This window comes from Peromyscus maniculatus, chromosome 19 (genome assembly GCF_049852395.1).
Source record: "Peromyscus maniculatus bairdii isolate BWxNUB_F1_BW_parent chromosome 19, HU_Pman_BW_mat_3.1, whole genome shotgun sequence".
NCBI classification, from domain to species: Eukaryota; Metazoa; Chordata; class Mammalia; order Rodentia; family Cricetidae; genus Peromyscus; species Peromyscus maniculatus.
In genome coordinates this window covers 51,289,851-51,295,867 of record NC_134870.1, presented here as the reverse complement: position 1 = coordinate 51,295,867, position 6,017 = coordinate 51,289,851, and positions in this window count along the sequence as shown.

Here is a 6,017-nt window from a genome sequence, read left to right as displayed (position 1 = left end):
GCCAGGCAGGAAGTAGGTGGGACAAGGAGAGAGGAGAATTCTGGGAAGTGGAAGGCTGATGCGGAGAGACACTGCAGCCGCCGCCATGACCAGCAGCATGTGAAGACGCCGGTAAGCCACCAGCCACGTGGCAAGGTATAGATTTATGGAAATGGTTAATTTAAGATAAAAGAACAGTTAGCAAGAAGCCTGCCACGGCCATACAGTTTGTAAGCAATATAAGTCTCTGTGTTTACTTGGTTGGGTCTGAGCGGCTGTGGGACTGGCGGGTGACAAAGATTTGTCCTGACTGTGGGCAAAGCAGAAAAACTCAAGCTACACATGAACAACGAACCTCTGGTGATGGTTCAGTAAGAAGGAAATTGGGAGGGAATGAGCATAGGGAGGATATCTGGTCAAGATTGGCAAGCAAGGTGGCAGCCACTCACAGTGGGGGGCCAGGGCCCACAGGTCCCCCCTTTTTACTAAAAAATGAGCTTCTGACTTAGGTTGCGTGGGACATCAGCAGGTCACCTTACCCGTCATGGAGACACCTGCCCAGGCCACACAGGCACTCTGGCTTAGGTTGAAGACCACCCCCCAGGCATTACCCGTCTCTGAATACTCATTATCATACAGACTCAACCACATGAGCTGTAGAGTAACTGCTGCCAAAGATCTCAAAGTGGTGCTGGGCTTGCAATCTGTGAAACACAGAAAAGACCAACAGAAGTCCTAACCCACCCATAAGCCAGTAGGCTAAAGGCAATTGAGCCATTCTCTTCCTTAATGTGGCTTACTGCAAATTGGAGTCCTCATAAGGTGGTATCCTATAGGCAAGTGGAACTTGAATTTTATAAATTTTACAACTTTCAAAGCCAATTCAAATGTATGATTGTAGAATTAAATTTATCATGCCCAATAAAATGAAAGATTAACTGTGGTAGCTACTTTTGCAGCCAGGGTCTCCATTGTGCTAGCTGTAGTAACCAATTATGAAATAGCAATCCCAGAAACAGTAGCAGCAGTGACCACCACCACTATAACAGCAACAACGGCAACAGCGATGTCAGATTCTCTTCTGGAGTGTGTGAGCATCATCTGTGTCTAATTGCCACAGTCCGCTGGCATGGTCATAGCTCCAGGAACACAAGCCACCAAGGCCCATTTTTCTTGATTCCAGCATGACTTAAGCTGGCAGCTCTGCAAAAGAACAGCTAAGAACCACAAAGAAAACAACAACAACAACAAAAGACAGTAAACAAGGAGCAGAACTAATGGTCTCATTAATGGCTACATTCAGGCTCACAAATTATAAGGTATCTTCAAAAAGGCTAGATGAATTTCAGGAGACCAATAAAAGTTGCACAGAGCCACTCCTGAACAGGTAGGTACTACACCAGCCTGAAGAGAATTACGAAAATGAAAAAGGCTTAGCTGGCATACTATTGTTAACAAATGAAGGTCGGTGACCTTCAGAGTTATCCTTAATCTCCAAGGTGTCTGGGTGACACATTCTCAACATTTTTGAAAAAAGTTACCATACATTACCTTCTGAAGAATCCAGCCGCATGGCTACAGTTCCTAGGCTTACATTAATGTTTGCCAAGGCTAGCCATATTGGGCTCTCTATCCCCATTAGCCTCAGAAGGGGAGAGTTTTTCATGAAGGCCCAATAGGTCTCTGCCATGTTGGGATTCAGCAGCAGCCACAGGGCACACACAGCACTTAGGAACCCAAAGAGGCACCTCATTGTCCTGTGGAAAGACACAAACAGATCCCTGGGCCCACACCAACACCGGATCGGGTCCCCTCCAAGTGCCAGTAGAAAGATTCTTCCATCGCACCAGAGGATGTTTTACAACAGGAACCCTCCAGTGCTTATCTGCAGCGGATACTCCAGCAGAATCTACCAATAAAAAATTTAAAATATATAAAACAGGGGAAAAAATAGAATGTGGAGAGGAGAGATGAGCCCTTAGCTCCTCCCTTTTACTTTAGCAATATATGTTTTTAAGGTATGATGGCAGCATTCTACTATAGCCTGTCCTTGAGGATTATAAGGAATACCAGTCTTATTAACAATATAAAAGTCTTGGCTGAATTTTGAAAATCCTGTACTGCTGTAGGCCGGACCATTATCAGTCTTGATGCATTTTGGCACTCCCATATAAGCAAAAGCATGAAGACAATGATTCTTTACATTCTTAACCTTTTCCCCTGGATGGGCAGAAGCAAAAATTAGAGAAGAATATGTATCAATAGACACGTGGACATATTGCAATTTTCCAAAGGAAGGCACGTGTGTGTGACGTCCATCTGCCACACATGATTAGTCCTCAGGGATTAACTCCCAAATGAGGAACAGGTAAAAATTCAACACAAATAGGACATGATTTAACTATCTAGATGGCTTGTTCCTGGGTTATACCTGTCTGATGACGAATGATCCAGCATGAAGATGATAACGTTGATGCAACTGAGTAGCCTTTTCAAAGGCAGAACAAATTAATGTGACAGCCATACAAGTAATGGCATCAGCCCTCTGATTACCTTCACTTAGAGGTCCAGGCAATTGGGTATGAGCTCTAATATGGCCCACATAAAGGTTATGTGAGCGGGACCATATGAGTCCTTGCACTTGCAATACATATTCATGAATGGGAGAATAGCATCTGTTGTACAGGTTGTGTAGTAAGCACTGCTCCCATACCATCTAACACATCCTGTCCCCACAAGTTCACTGGAATGTCAGGTAGCACAAAGGGTTGAAAAGTTCCTGCATGACCTTTCTCATCCTTTCAATTTAAGAGTAGCCTGCTCTGTAATGGGGTCTGAGCTGTGCTGATACCTTGTAGGTTAGAGGTGGAATTTTTAAGGGGCCAATTGGGATCTCAGGATTCTTGTGAAATTATAGATATATCCAGCACCAGAACCCAATAATCTTTTAATCTCAATCCCATATAATTTTATTTTTAATTTAGGCTGTTTATCATTGATAACTTTGTCAAAACACCTTTTTTTCCTGTACCTCCAAAGCCTCCAGTTCTACATATAGGCGCCATTTTGCATTTAAAATATGAATGCAATAATAATTGAGCAATTCTATCACCAGCTTCTATTTCCATCATCCTTTTTACATATGCCAATTATAAAAGCATTAAATACAATCTATATAGGGTTTGGAGAGGTATCTTTAGGCAATACTCTGGAGTATTATTATAAAATCTTAAAAGAGGATCCTTTTTTATTTTATAGATTCCAAGTAACACATTAGCACAAATAGCCAATTATTAACAATGTGGACCAAACAATTCACCTGTATTTTATTTACTGGAAAAATAATTTTGTAACCTCCTTATCAGTAAGAGATTATTTTTTATGGGTTTATCTTAGCAACAACATTATTTAATAAGCTAACAACCCAATGCATTTCAGGTGTTATATTTCTATAGAATTCTAGAAAGCAACTTAAAGAGCAGAGCCAAATTTTCAGTAACGATCAACAGACAAGAGCATACCTAAAATATAGTTCAAAATTATGATTTCTGTTCCTTTAGTTTATCTACCATGAAAATCAACTATTCATCCAAACATTTATTAAGACAATCAAAAGAACAGAAAATCCTTTATTCACACAGCGTTGACTTAACGTTCCATGTCCTGACCGAAACCATTTTTCACCAGAAGTTAGGCCTGTTTAAACTTTTAGCACCAGTTCCTTCCCGGGCCTCTGCTTGCTTGGCAGCCTTCGGCTTGGCTTTGGCTCCGCCCAGTGCTCGGGCTCTAGTGTTAGTGCCTGCCCTGCAGCTCTGCCTCCCACCAGCACATACCTGTCCGCCCGCTGCTCCGGGCTATCTCGTGTGCACCTTTGTCCTCTGCCACTGGGTGTGTGCCCTGCACACAAGCTCATGTTTAAACTTCCCACTCCCATGAAGGGACTACCTAATAATGAGTTATTCCCACCATAAGGGAAAACATAAAAACATTTCCCATGAAGGGATCCTAAATATTGAATTATTCCCACTCTGAGGGAAAAAATGAACATTTAAACCAAAATAAGCAGACAGCAAAACTTCTAACCTCTGGGCTCCCTTGCTATTCAGCCAGCAGCAATGAGGCCTACCTGCCGATTCTTTGTAATTCAGATGCTGCCTCTCTACACCGGCATGCAGAAAGAGCTCAGAGTTTCAGCTATCCTGAAAATTCTAAAATTGGAAAAAGTCTTTACATTCTCCATTACCACTGGGAAGAGGTTTCTCTCTTTTGTTCATCCTTCCTCTACAGGGCCCCAATCTTTAGGCCTAGTTTCAAAAATTTCCCCCTTTTTACCAGGAAAATCCTTTTTTCTTGATTAAAATTTTTTCTCCCTTTTCTAAAGGGAAATTTCCTTTCCTTCCCTCTTCTCTATTGGGAAGATTTCCTTTTTTATATTTAATATCTTTAGCTGTCTTGCCCTTTCTTAACTGTGGTGGTGCCCTATTTGCACCCATGACAATTCACTCTCATCTTTCTTTGTTTTTTTCCTTTAAATTACTGGCCAGCCTTCCAAGAGTGTCCATCAGCTTTTCCCTTCTTTCTTGGATCTCGGTAGGAACCTCCAGAAGGTATTGGGTATTATGTTGGAGGCTGCACAAGCTTTGTTTCCATTTGGATACCAATGGTGTCTCCACAAACTATAACTGAGGACTTGATGAGTGTGGTAACGAAGTCAGAGACTCTGATCTGTATCAGGGCACACGGTGATGACATTCTAATAGCCAAACAGGTACGTATAATTTGTGGTACAGTGATTGGGACACTCAAGCAGTATTTGAGGGTGTACCATAGATGGAAGCTGGGGTGCAATGTGGTTAGATTTGGTCTTAAAATGGCACCATACAGGAAAGCTTGCATATGGAAGGGAGCTATGTAAATAGAGGTACCTACGTGGAATAGTGCAATGGTGTGTAGTCCATTACAGCTCCTTGTGGAGCTCAGAAACATTGATTGCTGCAGTATTGCCTTACAGAAAAATCCATTCCTCTGTGGGCTGATATGGACAATTCAGGCTCTACTATGTACAATTTCTGAGTTGCAAGAGGACTTGCTGTTGGTCTGACCAATAGGTAGGGTGCAGGCAGGATCTGGCCAGCTGGTCTCTCCCTGGGGCTGAGTGGGAGGAGTGTCGAAGAGCCCAGGCCTCCCCATTCCCCCGGAGAGAAGCACGCTGGACCAGACGTCTTTTCGAAGCAGGAACTTGCTTTATTGCATCAGGAGTGAACTTATATAGGTTGGGGTAATAGGGGAATGGGGTGATGATAGCAGGCCAATGAGATGATGCCATCTCAGCAGTTACTAGGCAGAGGCGATTCTAGATTGGGTAGTGCTGAGTCACTCGTAGGCGGAAGTCACGTCCCAGGACAGGTTGCCAAACTCGAGCCAGGCTCAGAAAGTTACACTGGGCCTCACACCCAGGCCTCACACCCAGGCCTTACGGGGCACAGCAACTTGCCACTTTCAAACAAGTGCATTCTGGGAGTCAAAAGGACTTTACGCAAGGTGATTTGTTTCCTTTTTGAACTGGCCACCTGGAGCCTCCATTTTCAATAATTCTCTTTCATGTGCACTGTATTCTAACATTCTCAAATATCCTCAGCAAACAAAGTCTGCTTGTTGTTAGGTTTTATTTCTTAAGAGGAGAAGGGGTTGTCTCGTGTCTCTCCTTAGCAATTTTTTTTTTTTTTTGAGAAGTCTGCATCTCAGTTTATGGTAAAAATACTTTGGAGTATCTGGTGTTGGTATTTGAGTGCCATAGCTTCCATTAAGAAAGCAACTTAAGTTTATGCATAATTTACATAACCTGTTATAGACTGATTGTTTTCCTTCGTGAAATCATAGCCCAACCCCTCAAGGGATCCTGTTAGGAGGAAAGGCTTTGGGAGGCATCTGTGGTTAGACTAGGTCATGGAAATGGAGTCCAAATGATAGGATCGTGAGATGAAGTGAAAGGGTATCATTCTCCGCACACATACACCAAGGCAGACCATGTGAGAGAG